At 45.4% G+C, this 26821-nt stretch overlaps 1 pseudogene across 1 annotated transcript; it reads left to right on the top strand.

Annotated features, from left to right (window-relative positions):
- The first annotated feature begins 19395 nt into the window (after positions 1-19395).
- On the top strand, positions 19396-20305 carry LOC127907958 (serine/arginine-rich splicing factor 9-like; annotated as a pseudogene). The gene has a single exon (XR_008065729.1). The product of XR_008065729.1 is annotated as a serine/arginine-rich splicing factor 9-like (transcript).
- Positions 20306-26821: the final 6516 nt, after the last annotated feature.

Genomic DNA, 26821 nt, shown 5'->3' on the forward strand with positions numbered 1-26821 from the left:
GCACTAGTAGTGGAAACAGGTGTTAAACACTAGTAGTGGAAACAGGTGTTAAACACTAGTAGTGGAAACAGGTGTTAAACACTAGTAGTGGAAACAGGTGTTAAACACTAGTAGTGGAAACAGGTGTTAAACACTAGTAGTGGAAACAGGTGTTAAACCCTAGTAGTGGAAACAGGTGTTAAACCCTAGTAGTGGAAACAGGTGTTAAACACTAGTAGTGGAAACAGGTGGTAAACACTAGTAGTGGAAACAGGCAGTAAGCACTAGTAGTGGAAACAGTTGTTAAACACTAGTAGTGGAAACAGGCAGTAAGCACTAGTAGTGGAAACAGGTGTTAAACACTAGTAGTGGAAACAGGGGTTAAACCCTAGTAGTGGAAACAGGCAGTAAGCACTAGTAGTGGAAACAGTTGTTAAACACTAGTAGTGGAAACAGGCAGTAAGCACTAGTAGTGGAAATAGGTATTGAACACTAATATTGGAAACAGGCAGTAAGCACTAGTAGTGGAAACAGCTGTTAAACACTAGTAGTGGAAACAGGTGTTAAACCCTAGTAGTGGAAACAGGTGTTAAACACTAGTAGTGGAAACAGGTGTTAAACCCTAGTAGTGGAAACAGGTATTAAACACTAGTAGTGGAAACAGGTGTTAAACCCTAGTAGTGGAAACAGGTGTTAAACACTAGTAGTGGAAACAGGTGTTAAACACTAGTAGTGGAAACAGGTATTAAACACTAGTAGTGGAAACAGGTGTTAAACCCTAGTAGTGGAAACAGGTGTTAAACACTAGTAGTGGAAACAGGTGTTAAACCCTAGTAGTGGAAACAGGTATTAAACACTAGTAGTGGAAACAGGTGTTAAACCCTAGTAGTGGAAACAGGTGTTAAACACTAGTAGTGGAAACAGTTGTTAAACACTAGTAGTGGAAACAGGTATTAAACACTAGTAGTGGAAACAGGTGTTAAACACTAGTAGTGGAAACAGGTGTTAAACACTAGTAGTGGAAACAGGTGTTAAACACTAGTAGTGGAAACAGGTGTTCAACACTAGTAGTGGAAACAGGTGATAAACCCTAGTAGTGGAAACAGGTGTTAAACACTAGTAGTGGAAACAGGCAGTAAGCACTAGTAGTGGAAACAGGTATTAAACACTAGTAGTGGAAACAGTTGTTTAGCACGAGTAGTGGAAACAGGTGTTAAACACTAGTAGTGGAAACAGGTGGTAAACACTAGTAGTGGAAACAGTTGTTTAGCACGAGTAGTGGAAACAGGTGTTAAACCCTAGTAGTGGAAACAGGTATTAAACCCTAGTAGTGGAAACAGGGGTTAAACACTAGTAGTGGAAACAGGTGTTAAACCCTAGTAGTGGAAACAGGTATTAAACCCTAGTAGTGGAAACATGTGTTAAACACTAGTAGTGGAAACAGTTGTTAAACACTAGTAGTGGAAACAGGTATTAAACACTGGTAGTGGAAACAGGCAGTAAGCACTAGTAGTGGAAACAGGTATTAAACCCTAGTAGTGGAAACATGTGTTAAACACTAGTAGTGGAAACAGGTATTAAACCCTAGTAGTGGAAACAGGTGTTAAACACTAGTAGTGGAAACAGGTAGTAAGCACTAGTAGTGGAAACAGGTATTAAACACTAGTAGTGGAAACAGGTATTAAACACTGGTAGTGGAAACAGGCAGTAAGCACTAGTAATGGAAACAGGTGTTAAACACTAGTAGTGGAAACAGGTGTTAAACACTAGTAGTGGAAACAGGTATTAAACCCTAGTAGTGGAAACAGGTGTTAAACACTGGTAGTGGAAACAGGTAGTAAGCACTAGTAGTGGAAACAGGTATTAAACACTAGTAGTGGAAACAGGTATTAAACACTAGTAGTGGAAACAGGTATTAAACACTGGTAGTGGAAACAGGCAGTAAGCACTAGTAGTGGAAACAGGTATTAAACACTAGTAGTGGAAACAGGTATTAAACACTGGTAGTGGAAACAGGCAGTAAGCACTAGTAATGGAAACAGGTGTTAAACACTAGTAGTGGAAACAGGTGTTAAACACTAGTAGTGGAAACAGGTGTTAAACACTAGTAGTGGAAATAGGTATTAAACACTAGTAGTGGAAACAGGTGTTAAACACTAGCAGTGGAAACAGGTGTTAAACACTAGTAGTGGAAACAGGTGTTAAACACTGGTAGTGGAAACAGGTGTTAAACACTAGTAGTGGAAACAGGTATTAAACACTGGTAGTGGAAACAGGTATTAAACCCTAGTAGTGGAAACAGGTATTAAACCCTAGTAGTGGAAACAGGTATTAAACACTAGTAGTGGAAACAGGTATTAAACACTGGTAGTGGAAACAGGCAGTAAGCACTAGTAGTGGAAACAGGTATTAAACACTGGTAGTGGAAACAGGCAGTAAGCACTAGTAGTGGAAACAGGTATTAAACCCTAGTAGTGGAAACAGGTATTAAACACTGGTAGTGGAAACAGGCAGTAAGCACTAGTAGTGGAAACAGGTATTAAACACTAGTAGTGGAAACAGGTATTAAACACTAGTAGTGGAAACAGGTGTTAAACACTAGTAGTGGAAACAGGTGTTAAACACTAGTAGTGGAAACAGAGTGTAAACCCTAGTAGTGGAAACAGGTGTTAAACACTAGTAGTGGAAACAGAGTGTAAACCCTAGTAGTGGAAACAGGTGTTAAACTCTAGTAGTGGAAACAGGTGTTAAACACTAGTAGTGGAAACAGAGTGTAAACCCTAGTAGTGGAAACAGGTGTTAAACACTAGTAGTGGAAACAGAGTGTAAACCCTAGTAGTGGAAACAGGCAGTAAGCACTAGTAGTGGAAACAGGTGTTAAACACTAGTAGTGGAAACAGAGTGTAAACCCTAGTAGTGGAAACAGGTGTTAAACCCTAGTAGTGGAAACAGGTATTAAACACTAGTAGTGGAAACAGGTGTTAAACACTAGTAGTGGAAACATGTGTTAAACACTAGTAGTGGAAACAATTGTTAAACACTAGTAGTGGAAACAGGTGTTAAACACTAGTAGTGGAAACAGGTGTTAAACACTAGTAGTGGAAACAGGTATTAAACACTAGTAGTGGAAACAGGTATTAAACACTAGTAGTGGAAACAGGTGTTAAACACTAGTAGTGGAAACAGGTATTAAACACTAGTAGTGGAAACAGGTGTTAAACACTAGTAGTGGAAACAGGTGTTAAACACTAGTAGTGGAAACAGGTATTAAACACTAGTAGTGGAAACAGGTGTTAAACACTAGTAGTGGAAACAGGTATTAAACACTAGTAGTGGAAACAGGTGTTAAACACTAGTAGTGGAAACATGTGTTAAACACTAGTAGTGGAAACAATTGTTAAACACTAGTAGTGGAAACAGGTATTAAACCCTAGTAGTGGAAACAGGTATTAAACACTGGTAGTGGAAACAGGCAGTAAGCACTAGTAGTGGAAACAGGTGTTAAACACTAGTAGTGGAAACAGGTGTTAAACACTAGTAGTGGAAACAGGTATTAAACCCTAGTAGTGGAAACAGGTATTAAACACTGGTAGTGGAAACAGGCAGTATCACTAGTAGTGGAAACAGGTGGTAAACACTAGTAGTGGAAACAGGCTGTCATGTCATGTCTTTCCTCTCCTTGTTTGGGCGGTGTTCGGCGGTCGGCGTCACCAGTCTTCTAGCCATCGTCGATCCACTTTTTATTTTCAAATTTCCATTTGTTTTCTTTTGTTTTCCTACACACCTGGTTTCCATTTCCCTCATTAATTGTTGTGTATTTAACCCTCTGTTCCCCCCGTGTATTTAACCCTCTGTTCCCCCCATGTCTTTGTGTGGAATTGTTTGTTGTAAGTGCTTGTGCACATGTTTACTGGTGTGCGTCGGGTTTTTGTACCCATATTCTGTTGTATTTTTATGCTGTTGAGTTTTGGATTACACTGCTCCGGCTACTACCTGGTTCTGCTCTTCTGCGTCTGACTTCCCTGCCACCAGTTACGGACACCTTTACACAGGCAATAAAACACTAGTAGTGGAAACAGGCGGTACAATTAGCAGTGGAAACGGGTGGTAAAACTAGTAGTAGAAACAGGCGGTAAAACTAGTAGTAGAAACAGGCGGTAAAACTAGTAGTAGAAACAGGCGGTAAAGCTAGTAGTGGAACGCCACTGGAAAACATCCTGATCCTCCTTGCCAGTCTAGTTGTCACGTGATTAATGACTTGTTGATTTGCCAGAATCATTTGATTATATTCATCTTCGTATAAATCCACAGCATTCTAATATGTTATGATCTGTTTTGGCCAAAGGCCAGCTAAACAGTAAAGCAAAGGCAGTAGTGATGAACAAAAAGTTTCCAAAGATTTCAATCTCTGGTGGTGATAGGCCCCTACTTATTCCAAACATGTTTCTTTCTTTTGGATTCTTGTGGATTCAACAAAAATGAAGCGTTATTAATGCTGCTTGCATTACAGATTTAAAAGGGAACCCTGTCAAAATCTCTGGATCGATAGATGAACGATAAATGTTACAACAGGTGTATTTATGGATTGTATTTATGTTAGTTAGTCTCTCACTGCTTGGGCCTCTCATTATCATTTGATTTGATTTATTCTGTTGAAAGCACGTCATTTTAATACTTAAACTATTTCACATATTTAAGTACCCTGTCTTTACTTGATATTTTATGAGACTTCTCCCTAACCTGCAAACAACAAACACACTTTAAAATCATGATGAAAGCAACTGGTTGAAAGAACAGGTAAGTGGGACTATATTACTAAACTGCCCTTCATGGTCTCAACACAAAGGCAGTATTGGTATATCCATAACTCAGCAGCTTTTCATAGACAGTCAAAGCACTTCCAATTGTGCGTCAGGCATCTTTTACACTGTATCTATGATGTAAAACCTCAATCTGTCCTTATATCCTTTACGCCTTTCAAGTTAATCTAAGCATTTTAATGAAGCCAAATGCCTTCACATGTTACAAATCAAAAACACGTCCCTCCTGCCACCCCTCTTATCACCAATATGGCCCTGTGTCTTATTAGGCACAGCAAGCTGTGGTGTCAGTTTCCTCCTCTATAGGGCAATGTGCCCTATATGTTCAGTCAGGGCATTGTAAATCATCCTGGTGGTAATGCCCTTAGATTACCATACTATCAAAAAGCTTTCTTCATGCACCATATGGCAATGTCTCATAACGTCTCAGCCAGGGCCTCTAAGTGCTTTATTGGAGAGTGTCTCGGTCTCTCTTGCTGCCATTAGCGGTAGCATTATAGCTAGCTACAGGCAGGCTATAGCAGTACCAGTTGCTTCTGTTAGCAGTAGCATTAGAGCTATCTACAGGCAGGCTATGCCAGTACAGGCTGCTGCTAGCGTTAGCATTATAGCTAGCTACATTCAGGCTATAGCAGTACCGGTTGCTGCTGTTAGCAGTAGCATTATAGCTAGCTACAGGCAGGCTATAGCAGTACCAGTTGCTTCTGTTAGCAGTAGCATTAGAGCTAGCTACAGGCAGGCTATACCAGTACAGGCTGCTGCTAGCGTTAGCATTATAGCTAGCTACATTCAGGCTATAGCAGTACCGGTTGCTGTTGTTAGCAGTAGCATTAAAGCTAGCTACAGGCAGGCTATACCAGTACAGGCTGCTGCTAGCGTTAGCATTATAGCTAGCTGCATTCAGGCTATAGCAGTACCGGCTGCTGCTAGTGTTAGCATTAACAGATGCATACGGGTAGAGCAGAGCAGGGACAGGGTTTTGGACAGCGTCCCATTACTGTGCTAGTTACCCTGTCAGGAGGCATTAGGCAACGCTTGATTAATGCTCCTAAGTGATTGTGTGAATAGCACTCAGGGACCTGGAGGAGGGAGAGAGAGGGAGAGGGATAGAGAGGTAAAGGAGAGAGCGAGAATGAGAGAAAGAGGAAGGGAGGGAGGAGTGAGAGAGAGAGAGATTATCACCTCACAGAGGAATGCCTGAACAGTAAACAGAAGCTTCTGAATGTCAGCCTGATAATGACTATGAGACCTCCTTGTTTTTCTAAAGCGTGTGGTGTGTGTGAGTTTCTAAAACGGGTGTGTGTGTGTGTGTGTGTGTGTGTGTGTGTGTGTGTGTGTGTGTGTGTGTGTGTGTGTGTGTGTGTGTGTGTGTGTGTGTGTGTGTGTGTGTGTGTGTGTGTGTGTGTGTGTGTGTGGTGGCTCATACTGTAGGTGTATTTCTCTGATTTCCTGCCTCCTATCTGTGTGTGAGGAATACACCTACACTGTTCAGGAGGAGACTAGAGATCTCAGGGCTGCCCAATGCTGGGACAATAAAGCTTTTCTGAATTAGAATCTGATCTCAGGTCTACCTGCCTGCTCTCTAACTGACAGCTAACTCAGTTATTGTGATCCATGAATTATTGATGGACTTTGATAATAGAAAATGTATTACTATATGGCAGATCACATCACATCCTCCCCCCTCTCACCTCATTGGAGTGCTGGGGCTGATTCCATCTGTAAATACCAAAGAGATATGCATAGGTTATGAATATCTCAGTTCTTGGTTCTCACCACCCCCTACTTGTTGTATTGCGACCATCCTTGGTCCTTAGACGTAACATTACATTGAAATATGATATTTCTGTATTGTGGGTTTGATTAAATTCCAACTCAAGTCTCAGTGACTGAGTGATCAGATTGAGTCAATGAGATCATTGAAGCAGGCTGTTGATCTCAACACAGCAATGGAAATATTAGGTAACACTTTATTTGGATGGTCCATCTGTAGACGCTCTACAGACTATTAGTAACATTTATACCCTAACCTTAACCCTTATCCTAACCCTAAACTTAACCCTTACCCTAACCTTAACATTACCCTAAACTTAACCCATGCCCTAACCCTAACCTTAACCCTTACCCTAAACCTTAACACTTATCCTAACCTTAACTCTTATCCTAACCCTAACCGGTAAGCAGTTGCTTATCAGCAGATAGTTTGTTGACAGTGTGACTCTGTAGATGATCTATATGGGACTATCTAAATAAAGTGGGACACTATACTGCCACTACTGAACCTCACAGCATTATTTTCAGGAATTATCACACCATTATATCCATTTCAATCGTTTCATCCTGGTCCTTCTGTAGCTCAGTTGGTAGAGCATGGCGCTTGTAACGCCAGGGTAGTGGGTTCAATTCCTGGGACCACCCATACGTAGAATATATGCACACATGACTGTAAGTCGCTTTGGATAAAAGCGTCTGCTAAATGGCATATATTATTATTATATTATCCTTTGCTTTATAACAGGGTTTCTCACGTTCAAATGAATCCATCTGCTTCACTTGTGTTCTTGGTAACAGTCCCCCTCCGCATCGGATCAATAAACCAAATGCTATGTTTAAACTGAATCAAATTTTCCACTTGTAGGCCTTGCTGCTATGCTTTCATCCACAACCCGCCTCTCGCCTCGCGTGCCTCCTCCACACTTAGCTTTACCGTATATACAATTAAACGCCCCAGTAACCAGGGCGTTTTCATTAGATTGGACCTGCAGGGTCTAACCACGGGAGCATCACCCCCCAAAAATGACCATCGCTGTAGTAATTGCATGGGGCTGTGTTTACATTAATTCATGAAACGGAGGACCGTCTCGCACGCGTTTCCCCATCGCCACTTCCACCTGTCACCCATTCCATTTGCCGCGTCAGGAGAGGAAAGGGGAGCCCCCCCCCCCCACCCCCACCCAAACTTGGGAGCCACAATCAACGATGAGCCACACACAAACACACACACACACACCGCCTCCCCCGAAAGAGAAATCTTTGCCTCCGCAATGCAATGCATTCCCTATTTGCTTTGCCTCCACCCTGAGCGAATGATTAAGTTTTCATGCATTTGGTTCAACCAAAATGTGTTCACTCAACCATGTCCTGTATTGATTAATTCTAGTGCAAACAGTAGGCCAAGTGTGATATACGTAATTGGACAGTTGTCAGGGGAGAGGAGGCGTTATCCGTCCTGTCTTTCCCTCCAGATGGAAATATATCAGAGACACCAGCAAACACAAATATTCAGTCTGCCCTGCCATCCTAGCAGAGAAATGTACATACATGCTAGATAGCAGGATATCCACTCCATTCATCCAAATCCCAATATCCAGTAAATATATTAGTATATGTGGATATTAAAGTTATGATATTATGAATATTAAGATAATGTTTGAATATGGAATGATGGAATGTCAACAGGGTCTTTAGTAGGTTCCTCGGTCTCTGCCAGTAGTAAGACAGGACAGAGGAGGCCTGGCCATGGCCATTAAGAAGTGAGCATCACTAATATGTTCCGTGACCAATGACTTCTGACTTCCAGTCTCCTCTTGGATCACTGAACATGTCCTTTCCACTCTGTTTCCGTGCCAACGGGCTGCTGTGTGTATCGACATGTCCGGCCCCGTTTGTGTGTGTGTGTGTGTGTGTGTGTGTGTGTGTGTGTGTGTGTGTGTGTGTGTGACCGTTCCTCTCTGCTCTGTGCTGTGACCGTCACCGTCAGCTATCTATCTGTCAGGCCTCTGCCACCGCATCACAGGTGGAGGCTCATCTCATCTCCCATGATCCAAAGCGATCAGGAAAAGTGCAGCTCACTCTCCAAGTAGCAGCCTCTCTTTAGCCTTTTCTCATATTGACCTGGGTTGAGAGGGAATCCAAGTGGAAATCTAGCATTAAGTATGGATTTTGTGTTGGGTTGGTCACACCACTGCCACCCATCTCCAGTCCACTCTTCACCCCACTCTCCGTCAATGGCACTAGCCAGTGGTGTGTGTGTTATTGCGCAACAGGGGTGGTCCGGGTGTAAGTGGATGTTTTTGTTATGCCAAAGCCCTTGAGTGAATAAGGGGTTACCTTTGGAGATGCTGTTTGATTACTCAGAGAGAGAGAGAGAGAGATTGAGAGAGAGAGACGGAGAGAGAGAGAGACGGACAGAGAGAGAGAGAGACAAAGAGAGAGACGGAGAGAGCGAGAGAGAGACAAACAGAGACAGAGAGAGAGACGGAGAGAGAGACGGAGAGAGAAGACACAAAGAGAGACACAGAGAGAGAGAGAGAGAGAGAGAGAGAGAGAGAGAGAGAGAGAGAGAGAGAGAGAGAGAGAGAGAGAGAGAGAGAGAGAGAGAGAGAGAGAGAGAGAGAGAGAGAGAGGAGAGACGGGGAGCGGGTGGTGGGGGGGTGAAATGTGATATTCTGGATCATGTCTGTCTGTTTACCTGGCGGTGTGTCAACACAGAGACGTGAGTTTGATAGAGTTATTACCTTTCTGGTGCCAGGGCCAGTGGTTCTTGTCCTCCATTTGTGAGGCTGAATCTATTAACCAGGGAGGGATGGGCACCAAGCAGAGATTCTGGTGGAACATCTCATCAGCACCCTGTCATAGGTCAGGCAATTCCCCCACATTTGTTTGCTTTTGATCACTAAAACTAACTTTAAGGGTCTTTTTTTAGTTTGTCTTATTAGCTGAACTATGTTTACTCTAAGGATGATTAGTGTGTCATTATTTCTAGCTACCTCTGGGGCTCAGAAACGTCCTTTCACAGACTAGGAGAGAAGGTACTGTGGGGTCTATGTGACCACTATGCGACAGAACACACACCGCTAGACAACATGGGCCCTTTTGAATCTTGAGTTCCAGTTTGTGTTACCATCTTTGTACTCATTCGGTATGAGTAACGTTTCACTGCTCCACTTACTCTGTAGCTGTCTGCCGCGTGTCATTGATGTCATGTCCATTTTAAGTGTGTGGTTGAGTGGAATGTCCAATACCCATCTTTCTGGTCCTCTCTGCCTGTCAAATACTGACCGAAAGCAAAACAATATTTTGACAACCATTATTGAGCCATGAAAGATTTTGCACTGGGCAAACCTGTAGGAAATGTCAACCACCTTCCAAAAAACGGTACCAATATGGAAACTCGCCTTACACTGTTAGTCAAATACTATTGTTTCTGTACCTGGAATGTAGACTGTCTTAGCATTTCCAGGACCTGCTCCGTATCCTATACTATGCATCTGCTTATCCCCATCCTCAAAGCCGGCTGCTGCACATGCCAATCAGACGAAAGAGGGTTAATGCACACTTTGTCTGAAGCCAGCAGTACCCTGAACATCACAGCATGTCTTTGACTAATGACTTGTAGCAAACAAATTCTTGAGCCTCTCAGGTGGCTTCCTCCAACTGGGATCAGTGCCATGATGAAAAGCCAGAGATAAAATCAACTGACAGTTGCAACTCATTGCTGAGGAGCAAGAGGCTACCCAGCAGACCCCGGGAGCACAGCGCTCTCCTTTAATTTATCCCTCCCCTTTCCGCTCACCCCTTCTCATCTATCTATCTATCTATCTATCTATCTATCTATCTATCTATCTATCTATCTATCTGTCTATCTGTCTATCTGTCTATCTGTCTGTCTGTCTGTCTGTCTGTCTGTCTGTCTGTCTGTCTGTCTGTCTGTCTGTCTGTCTGTGCATTGTGTGTTTCTTTCCATGGGTTAGTAGTAGGAGGGAAACTGAGCTACCCTGCCACTGTTCTCTAATTAAAGGCATTCCCACCTCTTTTATTTCAGTCCATTAAGCAGAAAACAGTGGCCTCCCTCCTTCCCTCCCGCCCTCTCGCTCTCTCTCTCTCTTTCTCTCTCTCTCTCTTTCTCGCTTTCGCACATGACACAATCCAATCAATACACTCCCACTGGCTGCCTCTGTTTGTGCTCTAATGAATAGATTGCAATGCAAAACTACTACTAATTGAATTTAGTAGCAACACTAGGCCCACACAGATTGTTAACTATTAAAACAAACTACACTGATTCAGCTGTCCCCATAGGAGAACCCTTTTTGGTTCCAGGTAGGACCCTTTTGAGTTCCATGTAGAACCTTATGTGGAAAGGGTTCTACATGGAACCCAAAAGAGTTCTTCTATCTGGAACCAAAATGGGTTCTTCGAAGGGTTCTCCTCTGTTGCACCTTTTATCTAAGAGTGTACTGATATACAGTAATATGAGTTGTTAGGGAATTATAAACTAGATTCACCCCATTTCAGGTGTTACAAAAACTGAATGAACAGGGTGTAAGATTTTAACATTTTGCTGATAGGCTTCAGTTATGTGTATTCATGTGTAGACTTACTGTGATTACATTGGGGCGGCAGGGTAGCCTAGTGGTTAGAGTGTTGGACTAGTAACCGAAAGGTTGCAAGTTCGAATCCCCGAGCTGACAAGGTACAAATCTGTCGTTCTGCCCCTGAACAGGCCCCTCTGTTCCTAGGCCGTCATTGAAAATAAGAATTTGTTCTTAACTGACTTGCCTAGTAAAATAAAGGTCAAATAAAAATAAATAAAAAAAACATAATAAGATTACATAATAAGATGTAACCTATTCTCTCCTCTCTACAACCACATAATTCTTTATAAGGGACGTGGTTGATAGTGAAAATGTACCACAATACATCCCTATCCTCAGTGTTGTGGTCGCCTACCCACTTACCTCATCACAGTGGTCCACATAAGCACTCTAGCCCTGGGGCAGGGAGGGAGTTATGCTCCCCTTGGCTGGTGGCTGGTGGGAGGAGGTGGGGGTGTGACAGAGAGGTGTAACCAAGCAGGCGGGGCGGGCTGGCTGGCAGATGGTTCAATCTGAATGACTGACTGGCTGATGGGGCTGACTCAGACACACACACACACACAGGGAGGATACCACATCAAGGGTCACTGCCTCTCCAGTGAGTTAACTCATCACCTCGTTTGACATTTACTCACAGTGCCATTTACTCCTCCTGCTCTCTCCTCTCAGCTGTCCTCTCTCCTCGCATCTGTCCTCTCTCCTCTCAGCTGTCCTCTCTCCTCTCAGCTGTCCTCTCTCCTCTCAGCGGTCTTATCTCCCCTCAGCTGTCCTCTCTCCTCTCTCTCCTCAGCTGTTCTCTCTCCTGTCAGGTGTCCTCTCTCCTCTCATCTGTCCTCTCTCCTTTCAGCTGTCCTCTCTCCTCTCAGCTGTCATCTCTCCTCTCAGCTGTCCTCTTCTCTTAGCTGTCCTCTCTCCTCTCAGGTGTCCACTCCTCTCAGCTGTCCTAGCCTCTCAGCTGTCCTCTCCTCTCGGCTGTCCTCTCCTTGCAGCGAGGTGGACACAGTGTATGTACACATAGCTCTTCAATTCCTGTTCCTGGCTTTCAGTCATAGACTACTCAAGCTCACAGTACTCCAGAGAATATGTAATGGACAGCAAAGCTGACATTGATAAAGCTGATGCTTTATATCATAAGAAAGCTTTACTATAGTGGGGCAAAAAAGTATATCTATCAAGTCAATAACAAATGTTTATCTCAAAACTTTGTTATATACCCTTTGTTGGCAATGACAGAGCTCAAACGTTTTCTGTAAGTCTTCACAAGGTTTTCACACACTGTTGCTGGTATTTTGGCCCATTCCTCCATGCAGATCTCCTCTAGAGCAGTGATGTTTTGGGGCTGTTGCTGGGCAACACAGACTTTCAACTCCCTCCAAAGATGTTCTATGGGGTTGAGATCTGGAGACTGGCTAGGCCACTCCAGGACCTTGAAATGCTTCTTACGAAGCCACTCCTTCGTTGCCCGGGCGGTGTGTTTGGGAGGATCATTGTCATGCTGAAAGACCCAGCCACGTTTCATCTTCAATGCCCTTGCTGATGGAAGGAGGTTTTCACTCAAAATCTCACAATACATGGCCCCATTTATTCTTTCCTTTACACGGATCAGTCGTCCTGGTCCCTTTGCAGAAAAACAGCAACAAAGCATGATGTTTCCACCCCCATGCTTCACAGTAGGCATTCTTTGGATGCAACTCAGCAATCTTTGTCCTCCAAACTCGTCGAGTTCAGTTTTTACCAAAAAGTTATATTTTGGTTTCATCTGACCATATGACATTCTCCCAATCTTCTTCTAGATCATCCAAATGCTCTCTAGCAAACTTCAGAAGGGCCTGGACATGTCCTGGCTTAAGCAGGGGAACACATCTGGCACTGCAGGATTTGAGTCCCTAGCGGCGTAGTGTGTTACTGATGGTAGGCTTTGTTACTTTGGTCCCAGCTCTCTGCAGGTCATTCACTAGGTCCCCCAGTGTGGTTCTGGGATTTTTGCTCACCGTGATCATCTTGTGATCATTTTGACCCCACGGGGTGAGATCTTGTGTGGAACCCCAGATCGAGGGAGATTATCAGTGGTCTTGTATGTCTTCCATTTCCTAATAATTGCTCCCACAGTTGATTTCTTCAAACCAAGCTGCTTACCTATTGCAGATTCAGTCTTCCCAGCCTGGTGCAGGTCTACAATTTTGTTTCTGGTGTCCTTTGACAGCTCTTTGGTCTTGGCCATAGTGGAGTTTGGAGTGTGACTGTTTGATGTTGTGGACAGGTGTCTTTTAAATTGATAACAAGTTCAAACAGGTAACATTAATACAGGTAATGAGTGGAGGACAGAGGAGCCTCTTAAATAAGATGTTACAGGTCTGTGAGAGCCAGAAATCTTGTTTGTAGATGACCAAATACTTATTTTCCACCATAATTTGCAAATAAATTCATTAAAAATCCTACAATGTGATTTTCTGTTTTTTTTTCTCATTTTGTCCGTCATAGTTGAAGTGTACCTATGATGAAAATTACAGGCCTCTCTCATCTTTTTAAGTGGGAGAACTTGCACAATTGGTGGCTGACTAAAAACTTTTTTCCCCCACTGTATATACTTAATAAGAGTAATTAATCATATTTCTCACCATGTTGAAAATAGCATTGTCTCAGTGTCTTAAGCTAACTGACTATACCAGGTAGTAACCGTGTATATTTCAACCTCCTCTTAATTGAATGTTCTCCTCCTGTCACAGTCTTTCTGTGAGGAACACCTTATAGTGACCACAGCAGCTGCTCCCTGGCCAATTAGCACTGTATAAGGTGCCAAGGCAAATATTTAGCGAATTATCAATATTTAATAGCCTTTTTTTAAGCCAGCTCCTTTCCTAAGGTCCAGCAGATGCTATTAAATCTCACCCCATAGATACACAGTTATGATATGTAATAACTAATGGAATATAAAAGAGATGAATAATTTACAGCGGGCTAACAAATTAAGGCCTTCATTAAAAAAAAAAAGAGAGAAAAAACTAGCCAGGGCTTGAAACCATTCTGAATAAAAACCCGGTCCAAGGTAATGCTCAGGCTCTCCCTGATAAAGAATTACAGCATTAATTCAGCCAAAGTGAACTTATTGCTCCTATTCCTTTCACAGCGATCCCTGGAGCATTCAACGTGGGGATGGAGGACTGGAATGATAACTGCCTTTCTCTGAGAACAACTCTCTCCTCTCTTATTTCTATTCTTCCATCAAATTCATTATTGTGTGTGTGTGTGTGTGTGTGTGTGTGTGTGTGTGTGTGTGTGTGTGTGTGTGTGTGTGTGTGTGTGTGTGTGTGTGTGTGTGTGTGTGTGTGTGTGTGTGTGTGTGTGTGTGTGTGTGTGTGCATCTGCGTCTGTTTCTGTGTCTGTGAGGAGTACACTGTGTATGTGTGTCTGTGTGCGCATGTTTGGTATATGTGTTGAGGTTGAGTGGGGGTTGTGCCTTTTTCCATTTGCTACAATTGTTGAGGTTAGCCTATGAATACTGTGATGTTTACTCTGGGTTTTCTCCCTACAGGGACTCGCTAGGAACCACTTCCCTGCCAGAGCGCCATTGTGTGTACACACACGCACGCACGCACACACACACACACACACACACACACACACACACACACACACACACACACACACACACACACACACACACACACACACACACACACACACACACACACACACACACACACACACACACACACACACACAGTGACCTCTCAGGGTCCTCTGTGGAATCATATGGACATAGATAAGATACCTTTGATGTGGGGATCTGCGCTGGCATCTTAGCTACATTTCAATACCAGTAAGAGCCATTCAGTCAAGTGATGTCCTTTATAAAATCAAAATAAAAGGCTGACTGGTGTGTGCTGATGATGTCATGTGTTTTGATGTAAACTGCGACATAATCCAAACTCTTTCAGCTTGACAGGTATAAGATGATATGGTTGCTCTCGTGTACATGGTAGACTGGAGAACACAGTCAGACAGGATGTCTTTAAGCCTTTAACATTAAAGCGGGTTAAATTCCCCTCAGAGTAAACAGAGCTCCGGTTGTGTAAACTAGAGAGATGTGAGGAAAGACCTCCGTTAAAGGAGCGCATCGCTGGAGGCATCTTCACACAACACTGAGATATGGCTGCTGTTTCTTGCTGTTTTGAATTTGATTTGAATTGTGATGAAAAGATCAGGGAAGGTGGCACTTATCTCTGCATCCCAGTCACAGCTTAATCCAGGTTTTTATTCTTGACGACATTCTAATTTGAGATGTGCCAGGTAACTTGACATAGTATTTCCTGAGTTCCCCTCAAGGCCTTTAGGGACTTAACCTGTGGTCGGGTAAAGGAGGGGAAAAAGCAATTCAATTTCCCCAAGGATACGCATGCAGAGGGTAGGAAAACATCAAGAGGCCAGCTTTGATCGTTTACATCCTGGCTCTTTATAGATTTGTCAGGCCCTCGTCACAAATGTTTTGGGATGGATCAGCAGGTTAATTCTACCGTACGGAGATCATGTCCAAATGCTTATCTCAAAAACATAAACGGCACTTTCTAATACCGTGAAAAGCTAACTCTGTTGGACCTGTGCTGGATTAAGCCAATTTGACTCATTTTCATGTGTTGGCTGAGATGTGTTGCTATTGTCAACACAGTAATTATATTCAGTCATATCAGTGGTGTAGTCAGCATAACACCTGGTCTGAATAACGTCAAAGAAACGTTGGCCTTTATATGGGTCAATCCATCCATTCATCCCAACAAAACAACTACTTTTCAGATTTAGGGCTGAACTTGACATCAGACATGCTTGAATTGAATTTTTGGGGCGCAAATCTCCCATTGACATCAATGTGTGATTTACGTGAGAATCCTAGCTAAGCGCACAGATCTTCAGTCAGGAACCACTTAGTGGTTCAATATGCTGTGAATGTGATGCCATGGGACATGGTTAGGGTGCAAGCCCTTCAGGCTTAATCCAATCCCATCGTCAGGACCTGGCTCTCCTGGCTACAATAAAAATGAATGTAGCTGGTAAACTTGTGGGAGTAGATCTTATAGGAACACATCTCTACAGATGATATGTCAGCCTTCTCAGAGACAACAAAGGGACTTGTGGAGGTAGCCTCGGGATGTTACCGTCTTGTTTGAACAGAATATGCACAGTGGTACAAGTTCTTTGCTTCACCAACGTGTCTCAGAGCATCGCTGCTTTCTGAGGGGAAAAGAAGGACGTCTAGATGAAGTGTCTGGGTTGGCCGTTATTATCACGTTAGCACAGTTTGATCTCTCTGCGAATACAAAGCCAAAAGTGTGGCGCGAAGCGTAGAGTGGACGGTTTCTTCACTGTGAAATACATTTGATTCTGTAGTAAGAGCCACAGTGGTTTTCTCATTGGCAATTTGTTCATATGGATGATTTGTCCTCCACCCAAATACACATATTTCTCAATCTGTACCATGCACATTGGCTCTTTATGATTATTAACCTCTTATGGATTAATCTACACGTGTCTGAGGCAGTGAGGAATTCTTACATCATCATTGACCTTATACTTTAAAGATGGCTCCCACTATTACGACTTACACACACTGTTTTAGTATCCAGATGTGGTAAAGTGCTTATCGTTATGAACGATATTTAGATGTGACAAGTGTATATATATATCATATATATGTCAGAACAAACCCTAAAGGCTCTGTAAACCATGATGACAAGTGATCAGGCGATCATAAAACACAAGATCTGATTGCCGTCAGAAGCCGAAACCCTGACAGGGAACCATGTGGGTGTCTTGGATTGCTAATCGCAGGCTGATTTGAAATCCAATCGCTGATTAATATTGTGTGCTTGTAATATGACCATATTAAAACCCTCTTGTCCCAAGGACACATTTCCATCCAACAGGCAAAAGAAAGACATACATTTCGAATGTGAGATGTATTTATTTTACTCAAATTTAGGGAGGAAAATGAATCCACGTGGGAGGTGCTAATGAGACAGAGTAAACCGCACAAGGTCGTCCTCGGCAAGAGCAGAAATTCCATCGCTGTGGGGCACAGAAGACAGAACTTTTTGTTTTAGCAGACTGCCCATCAAATAAGCATAATTACCGTCAGGTTTCATACAGATTTCTGCAGTCGTCCTGAAGGCGTAGCGGCGGCTCCCACTCCAATGAGTTACTCCGATAAATCACCATTAATTAGCTAATAAAAGCCAGCAGGTGGTTCGGAGCCCAAAGACATTCTCTGGTTGTTTGAATTATGTATATTACACTGGCGCACTGATAAAGTAGATGACGGTGGGGAGGGACAACAGACAGGAGAACGTCTGGGCTGGGAGGGCCCTTGTGTAAGGATAATGCCCCGTTCAAATCTCCTACAATCCCCCAATCCCACCCACAGGAATACAAGCAGCTCTGACCCCTGCTCAAATAACAGAATGCACAGTGTTCCAGTGCTGAGTCCCGGGCATATTACAACATTGATTATGCATGCAGAATACAAAGTTTACTTAGCTCCGTCCCTCCTTCCCCCACAAGAGCTGATTTGATGTGTTTACTCTAGTTAACAGAGAGGAAGACAATTATTACAACAGGGAGACAGGGCATAATACCTTTGACCTTGGGATGTGGTTGTTAATGAAAAATGTCTGAATCTACACAACAATGTTCAAACTCTTAAGGGAATTTGTTGTGTTGAGAGGGTTTACTGCTATTGATGTCATGTACACTTATAATGACTCTACGCTAATGTACTACGCTAATGCATTGACAATGGTACTGTATAGTGAGTGATGCTAATATGGTAGAGATGCTAAGGCCGTGGTAATGCCCCACCCCTCTGTGGATTCCAGCCCGTTACAATGTTGTCTCAGCCCCTAGAGGTCCCCTCTCCTTATACTTGGAGGGGTTTTATCTCCCCAGCCTACCAGTGATCTCTTTATTGCTGCGTTCACACAGACAGCCCAATTCTGATCTTTTTCCATTAATTGGTCTTTTAACCAATCACATCAGATATTTTTCAGAGCAGATCTGATTGTGTAAAGATCAATTAGTGAAAATATAGATCAGAATTGGGCTAACGGTCTAAACGCAGCCAAGTTTTGCCCCAGTACTGGACAGGATGGGAATAAAAGGCCATGTTAACACAGCTTGTGTTTGTCATAGTATGGGGCATTTTCGGTTTGTTATTAACATCATATGATATTGTATTGTCTTGATGCTTTTCCAGTATTTATGTGCAGGTTTTTTTAAAACCCTTTTTCCCTGAACAGGCATATCATTATCTATATAACCTTAGCATTCCATTATACCATTTTGGTGTCATAATATAGCATACCAAAGCTAATTCTTATCGTGACCCATCTTTCTAACTTAACTCAACCCTGCCATTACCAAGTTTCACAGGCAAGTGACACACACACACACACACACACACACACACACACACACACACACACACACACACACACACACACACACACACACACACACACACACACACACACACACACACACACACACACACACACACACACAAACACACAAACTAGAACTTTGCTTCTTTCCTACTTGGTAAATTAGCTTTCTTCTCTGGGCTAGATGTCCTGAGGCAGTGACTTGGCAGCGAGTAAAAGAAATAGCACAAATGTATCCACACCAAGTGGGACAGGGAAGCAGATGGGACACTGATTACAGTGTTGTTTACAGCTGTTTGGGTCCTTCACTGCTACCATATAGAGGTCAGAGAACTGTGTGTGTCTGTGTCGTTTTACTCTAAGTCTCATCACCAACATCTACTCAGCATAGACACACAGACAGAACATTATGATAGTAATGCATTGGATGTATGCTACCACCAAGGTCAGAAACAGCATGTCTATTCAATTTCACTGTAAGGCACATCCAACATCTCAGTGTAGACACATAGACAGAACATGATGATAAAAATACATTTAAGTGGGACAGTATATCGTTTTTCATGACAGAGATATCTCAGTGCTATATACTCCCCTACAATGGCAAAACTCAGTAACCATGAATTTGGTCTAGAATCTTTGTGTCACGACTTCCGCCGAAGTTGGTGCCTCTCCTTGTTCGTTCGGCGGTCGACGTCACTGGCTTTCTAGCCTCCACCGATCTACATTTCTTTTTCCATTTGTTTTGTCTGTATTGTACACAACCAGCGACAACTCGAACCAGCGACAACTCGAGCTGACTTCCTGCTTTGAGGCTAGGAAGAGACTGCTCGATAGCCTTCCACATATTTCCCAAAATTACTCTGAGCAGGGCCTAACCAATACCAACAATGACTGATGGAAGGATCTATGGAAATCTTCCACCCAGGAGAAGGACATAGAGGATCTCTTCTTCAAATATGGAAAAATCCGGGATATCGAACTAAAGAATAACAGGGGAACCATCCCTTTTGCTTTTGTTCGCTTCGATGATTTTCTATGGAAGGAATGGATATGGATTCGGAGACTCCAAGCTGCGTGTAGAATACCCTCGCTCCTCTGGTGCCAAATTTAGTGGCCCTATGGGAGAAGGAGGTCCTAGGGGAGGTTTGGGCCCCCAACTCGGAGATCTGAGTTCCGGGTGATAGTGACTGGCTTGCCCCAAACCGGGAGCTGGCAGGATCTGAAGACCATGCGTGAGGCAGGGGATGTTTGTTTTGCCGACGTGCAGCGAGATGGTGAAGGAGTGGTGGAGTTTGTTCGTCGGGAGGACATGGAATACGCCCTGCAGACTGGACGGGACTGAGTTCCGTTCCCATCAGGGGAGACGGCAAATATTCGTGTCCACGGAGAACGTGGCGCCAGTTACGGTCGCTCGCGGTCTCGCTCCAGATCCCCCGCCTCACCACCTCCTTACCAAAGCAGACCCCTCCACAGCGCTACCAGTCACCCCCACGCCGCCTTGTGTCGCGCCATAGCCCCCAGCAAGGCGACACCCAGTACCGTACCATAGCCCGCCCCCACGCCACTATCGATAGACCAGCTGGCCATTCACAAGAGGGCACTGATGATTAGGCGCAGTTTAATTATTATTTTTATCCCAGATCTCAAATAATTGTCCCCCTTTTGCTTGCTATGTACATTCCTTTATCAGTCACCCCTGCCCTCCTGTTGGCCTTAATATTGTTGATTTCCTTAAGCTTCAGCTCCCCATGTCAGGTCACTAGTCAGCTCAGTTCTGATGTCTGGTGAGACCATTTGTTAACATGCCAATTAACTGGTCTTGCTGCTCAAGTACCCATATGAACATTATCAGTTTGATGAACACTGACCTGAGAAGTGCGACACCCAACAAAAACTAAATGTGAACATCTGCCTGCATCGTCTATTCCTTTTAAATGAATTGTAAGTGTGTGTGTGAACCTCTAAGAATGAATGAATATGTTTGGAAATTGATTTTGATTGTAATCTGGTAAACCTCTGTGAAAATCCCATGTTTTATTTTAAAGAAATATTGAACTTTAGCCAGTTCATTCCTCTGTTTTTGTAACCTGTGGTGTCTATATGCAGGCATTTTGTTTTCAATTTTCCTTTCTAGGGAGTTTTCCTAGCCACCGTGCTTTTACACCTGCATTGTTTGCTGTTTGGGGTTTTAGGCTGGGTTTCTGTACAGCACTTTGAGATATCAGCTGATGTACGAAGGGCTATATAAATACATTTGATTTGATTTGATTTGATTTGAACTGGTTCCCATTACGTTTGAATTATTTCCCTATTTAACCCTCTGGAGCCATCATGGTTTTGTGCGTGGTTATTGTTGTCAGTTGTCTCGTTTATGTGATTCTGGATTTTCGTTTTCCTAGTTGGAAGATTATTTTTGAGTAAAGTTACTATTATTACTCATCTCTGTCTCCTGCTCCTGACTCAGCCTTACCCACATCACCTAGACTCTGACAGAAACACGCACCTTCTACTTCCGGCGCCGACAGAGATGGCCGCCTCGCTTCGCGTTCCTAGGAAACTATGCAGTTTTTTGTTTTTTTACGTGTTATTTCTTACATTAGTACCCCAGGTCATCTTAGGTTTCATTACATACAGTCGAGAAGAACTACTGAATATAAGATCAGCGTCAACTCACCATCAGTACGACCAAGAATATGTTTTCCGCGACGCGGATCCTGTGTTCTGCCTTACAAACAGGACAACGGAATGGATCGCATGCAGCGACCCAAGAAAACGACTCGGAAAAGAGGGAAACGAGGCGGTCTTCTGGTCAGACTCCGAAAAAGGCACATCGCGCACCACTCCCCAGCATTCTTCTTGCCAATGTCCAGTCTCTTGACAACAAGGTTGACAAAATCCGAGCAAGGGTGGCATTCCAGAGGGACATCAGAGACTGCAACGTTCTCTGCTTCACGGAAACATGGCTCACTGGAGAGACGCTATCCGATGCGGTGCAGCCAACGGGTTTCTCCACGCATCGCGCCGACAGAAACAAACATCTTTCTGGTAAGAAGAGTGGCGGGGGCATATGCCTTATGACTAACGAGACATGGTGTGATGAAGGAAACATACAGGAACTCAAATCCTTCTGTTCACCTGATTTAGAATTCCTCACAATCAAATGTAGACCGCATTATCTTCCAAGAGAATTCTCTTCGATTATAATCACAGCCGTATATATCCCCCAAGCAGACACATCGATGGCTCTGAACAAACTTTATTTAACTCTTTGCAAACTGGAAACCATTTATCCGGAGGCTGCATTCATTGTAGCTGGGGATTTTAACAAAGCTAATCTGAAAACAAGACTCCCTAAATTTTATCAGCATATCGATTGCGCAACCAGGGGTGGTAAAACCTTGGATCATTGTTACTCTAACTTCCGCGACGCATATAAGGCCCTGCCCCGCCCCCCTTTCGGAAAAGCTGACCACGACTCCATTTTGCTGATCCCTGCCTACAGGCAGAAACTAATACAAGAGGCTCCCACGCTGAGGTCTGTCCAACGCTGGTCAGACCAAGCTGACTCCACACTCCAAGACTGCTTCCATCACGTGGACTGGGACATGTTTCGTATTGCGTCAGATAAAAATATTGACGAATACGCTGATTCGGTGTGCGAGTTCATTAGAACGTGCGTCGAAGATGTCGTTCCCATAGCAACGATAAAAACATTCCCTAACCAGAAACCGTGGATTGATGGCAGCATTCGCGTGAAACTGAAAGCGCTAACCACTGCTTTTAATCAGGGCAAGGTGTCAGGAAAATAACCTCACACTCAACGTCAACAAAACTAAGGAGATGATTGTGGACTTCAGGAAACAGCAGAGGGAACACCCCCCTATCCACATCGATGGAACAGTAGTGGAGAGGGTAGCAAGTTTTAAGTTCCTCGGCATACACATCACAGACAAACTGAATTGGTCCACTCACACTGACAGCGTCGTGAAGAAGGCGCAGCAGCGCCTCTTCAACCTCAGGAGGCTGAAGAAGTTCGGCTTGTCACCAAAAGCACTCACAAACTTCTACAGATGCACAATCGAGAGCATCCTGGCGGGCTGTATCACCGCCTGGTACGGCAACTGCTCCGCCCTCAACCGTAAGGCTCTCCAGAGGGTAGTGAGGTCTGCACAACGCATCACCGGGGGCAAACTACCTGCTCTCCAGGACACCTACACCACCCGATGTTACAGGAAGGCCATAAAGATCATCAAGGACATCAACCACCCGAACCACTGCCTGTTCACCCCGCTATCATCCAGAAGGCGAGATCAGTACAGGTGCATCAAAGCTGGGACCGAGAGACTGAAAAACAGCTTCTATCTCAAGGCCATCAGACTGTTAAACAGCCACCACTAACATTGAGTGGCTGCTGCCAACACACTGTCATTGACACTGACCCAACTCCAGCCACTTTAATAATGGGAATTGATGGGAAATGATGTAAATATATCACTAGCCACTTTAAACAATGCTACCTTATATAATGTTACTTACCCTACATTATTCATCTCATATGCATACGTATATACTGTACTCTACATCATCGACTGCATCCTTATGTAATACATGTATCACTAGCCACTTTAACTATGCCACTTTGTTTACTTTGTCTACATACTCCTCTCATATGTATATACTGTACTCGATACCATCTACTGTATGCTGCTCTGTACCATCACTCATTCATATATCCTTATGTACATATTCTTTATCCCCTTACACTGTGTATAAGATAGTAGTTTTGGAATTGTTAGTTAGATTACTTGTTGGTTATCACTGCATTGTCGGAACTAGGAGAACAAGCATTTCGCTACACTCGCATTAACATCTGCTAACCATGTGTATTTGACAAATAAAATTTTATTTGATTTGATTTGATTTGGAGTCAGCAGGTGCACACAGCCCTCCTCTACCTATGGAGGAGCGCGTCCAGCAGCACGCAACTATGTTGCAAAGTCTCAGCACAGACATGGATCGCATGCGGCAAACCATGGAGCGATTGGAGAGAGGGGGTTTTCCAGCAACCCCATCATCATCACCCCAGCTCCCACAACAACCCACACCGCTGTCCATCCCTCCTTCACCTGGATCCAGTGGGATTCGGCTCGCGCTCCCGAGGGTATACGATGGAGCGGGTATACGTCCCGAAGAAGCTGGGTGAACGGTTGCCAGGTAGAGCCCCAGCTGGAGTAGGAACCCCTGGCACCCGGCAGCCGTTCACCCAGCTCCTTCGGGACGCGAGAGTGTAAACGCCCTCATCTACTGTCTGACTGGTAGTGCACTCGAATGGGCCAACGCAGTCTGGGGAAGGGAAGGACCGACGTTGGACAATTACCCCTCACCCCCCGCCGCTCTCCCTTTCGAACTCTGGCCGCCGGTGCGGGATGGAATGAGCGGGCCCTGATCGACCACTACAGGTGTGGTCAACGCGAGGACGTTCGTAGGGAGCTAGCCTGCAGGGACACCACCCTTACCTTTGACCAGCTGGTGGACCTATCAATCAGGCTGGATAACCTGTTGGCCTCCTGCAGACGTCCGGATCGAGGTCCGTCAGTTCCATCCCCCAGCACCTCAGATCCGACGCCGATGGAGCTAGGAGGGTGCTGCTATGAGGGGGACGTGCATTCCCTGCACCACCTGTGGCCGCAGAGGGCATAATGCTGGTCGGTGCTGTGGAGTTCAGCAGGGCACTGGTGGATCATCCCTGGTGAGTAGGCACCCGACTCACCCAGAGCTTCCTGTTTCGCACCTGTGTGTATGTATAGAATTTCCTGAGTTTCCCCCGCATTCCCAGCATAATGGTGACTAATTAGTCACCCCACAAAACCCCAAGACAAAAAACACACCACAATAACCCATGTCACACCCTGGCCTGACCAAATATATAAAGAAAACACAAAATACCAAGACCAAGGCGTGACAGAACCCCCCCCCCCCTAGGGTGCGGACTCCCGGACGCACCTCAAAACCATAGGGAGGGTCTGGGTGGGCGTCTGTCCATGGTGGCGGCTCCGGCTCGGGACGTGGACCCCACTCCATAAATGTCTTAGTTCCTCCCCTTCGCGTCCTGGGATACCCTCGCCGCCGACCATGGCCTAGTAGTCCTCACCCAGAACCCCACTGGACTGAGGGGCAGCTCGTGACTGAGGGGCAGCTCGGGACTGAGGGGCAGCTCGGGACTGAGGGGCAGCTCGGGACTGAGGGGTAGCTCGGGACTGAGGGGTAGCTCGGGACTGAGGGGCAGCTCAGCACTGATGGGCAGCTCAGCACTGAGGGGAAGCCCAGCACTGAGGGAAAGCCCAGCACTGAGGGAAAGCCCAGCACTAAGGGAAAGCCCGGGACTGAGGGGAAGCCCGGGACTGAGAGGAAGCCCAGTACTGAGAGGAAGCTCAGGCAGGTAGTTGGCTCCGGTAGATCCTGGCTGGCTGGCGGATCTGGAAGAGTCTGGTTGACTGGCAGATCTGGAAGAGTCTGGTTGACTGGCAGATCTGGAAGAGTCTGGTTGACTGGCAGATCTGGAAGAATCTGGTTGACTGGCAGATCTGGAAGATTCTGGTTGACTGGCAGATCTGGAAGATCATGGCTGACTGGCGGATCTAGCTGCTCTGGCTGCTCCATGCAGACTGGCAGCTCTGGCTGCTCCATGCAGATTGGCAGCTCTGGCTGCTCCATGCAGACTGGCAGCTCTGGCTGCTCCATGCAGACTGGCAGCTCTGGCTGCTCCATGCATACTGGCAGCTCTGGCTGCTCCATGCAGACTGGCAGCTCTGGCTGCACCATGCAGACTGGCAGCTCTGGCTGCTCCATGCAGACTGACAGCTCAGGCTGCTCCATGCAGACTGACAGCTCAGGCTGCTCCATGCAGACTGACAGCTCAGGCTGCTCCATGCAGGCTGACAGCTCAGGCTGCTCCATGCAGACTGGCAGCTCAGGCTGCGCTGAACAGGCAGGAGGCTCCGGCAGCGCTGTAAAGGAGGAAGGCTCTGGAAGCGCTGAACAGGCGGGAGACTCCGGCACCGCAGGAGAGGAGAAAGGCTCCGACAGCACTGAACAGGCGGGAGACTCCAGCAGCGCTGTAGAGGAGGAAGGCTCTGGAAGCGCTGAACAAGCGGGAGACTCCGGCAGCGCTGGAGAGGCGAGGCGCACTGTAGGCCTGATGCGTGGTGCTGGCACAGGTGGAACTGCATAGAGAACACGCACAGGAAGCCGGGTGCGGGGAGCTGCCACCGGAGGACTGGTGTGTGGAGGTGGCTCTGGATAGACTGGACCGTGCAGGCGCACTAGAGCTCTTGAGCACCAAGCCTGCCCAACCTTACCTGGCTCGATGCCCACTCTAGCCCGGCCAATACGAAGAGCTGGTATGTACCGCACCGGGCTATGCACCCGCACTGGAGACACTGTGCGCTCCATAGCATAACATGGTGCCTGCCCGGTCTCTCTAGCCCCCCGGTAAGCACAGGGAGTTTGCGCAGGTCTCCTACCTGGCATAGTCATACTCCCTGTAAGCCTCCCCCCAATACATTTTTGGGGCTGACTCTCAGGCTTCCATCCGCGTCGCCGTGCTGCCTCTTCATACCAGCGCCTCTCCGCTTTCACCGCCTCCAGTTCTTCTTTGGAGCGTCGATATTCACCAGGCTGTGCCCATGGTCCTTTTCCGTCCAATATCTCTTCCCAAGTCCAGAAGTCCTTTGATCGCTGCTCCTCACAATTAACAGGGGGAGTTGGCTCAGTTCTGTCTCCTGACTCTGCCACACTCTCCCTGAGCCCCCCCCAATACATTTTTGGGGCTGCTTTTCGGGCTTCCTTGCCAACCGTGTTCCCTCGTATCGTCGGCTCCTCTCTCCGGCTGCCTCTGCTCTCCTAAGTGCCTCCACCTGTTCCCATGGGAGGCGATCTCTTCCGGCCAGTATCTCCTCCCAAGTGTAACAACCTTTGCCATCCAACACGTCCTCCCATGTCCATTCCTCCTTTCGCTGCTCCTGCTGTCGCTGCCTGTTACCACGCTGCTTGGTCCGTGTGTGGTGGGTGATTCTGTAACGGCGTTCGTCAGTTGAAGGAGAAGCGGACCAAAATGCAGCGTGGTGGTTACTCGTGTTCTTTAATGAAGAATAGCGATACATGAAATAACTATAAATAATACAAAAACAACAAACGAAACGCGAAAACCTAT

The sequence above is a fragment of the Oncorhynchus keta genome, chromosome 16, assembly GCF_023373465.1.
Source record: "Oncorhynchus keta strain PuntledgeMale-10-30-2019 chromosome 16, Oket_V2, whole genome shotgun sequence".
Classification (NCBI taxonomy): Eukaryota; Metazoa; Chordata; class Actinopteri; order Salmoniformes; family Salmonidae; genus Oncorhynchus; species Oncorhynchus keta.